Source organism: Octopus bimaculoides, chromosome 17 (assembly GCF_001194135.2).
Source record: "Octopus bimaculoides isolate UCB-OBI-ISO-001 chromosome 17, ASM119413v2, whole genome shotgun sequence".
NCBI classification, from domain to species: Eukaryota; Metazoa; Mollusca; class Cephalopoda; order Octopoda; family Octopodidae; genus Octopus; species Octopus bimaculoides.
In genome coordinates, this window is record NC_068997.1 from 618,364 (window position 1) to 618,901 (window position 538).

Here is a 538-nt window from a genome sequence, read left to right on the forward strand (position 1 = left end):
ATATATAGATAGATAGACAGACAGACAGATAGATAGATAGATAGATAGATAGATAGATAGATAGATAGATAGATAGATAGATAGATAAATAGATTACAACTGTTCTTTCATTCACATAAAGGTAGCTAAAGAAAGGCGGGAGAAATTGAGAGAGATAGAAAGAAGGAAGGACAGAGGGAGAGAGAGAGTGGAGGGAGAGATAGAGTGGAGGGAGAGATAGAGTGGAGGGAGAGAGGGTGGCTTTAAGTATGAACATTTGATGCTCATCCACACAAATGTGTATGATCCACATCTGCATACACACACAGGTACGCACACAATACATACGCAATTGCACACCCATTGGAGGTGGTGTGTGTTGAATGAAATAATATATATATATATATACATGTGTGTGTGTGTGTGTTAGCGTGGCTCGCAACGTTAAAGACTTTCTTTATTCCCGAGCATTAAACTAATACATCCTTTTGTTGTTTACACGACTTGTCTCCGTCTGTTGTTTTTTTCGTAAATTCTCCCATATATATATATATATATA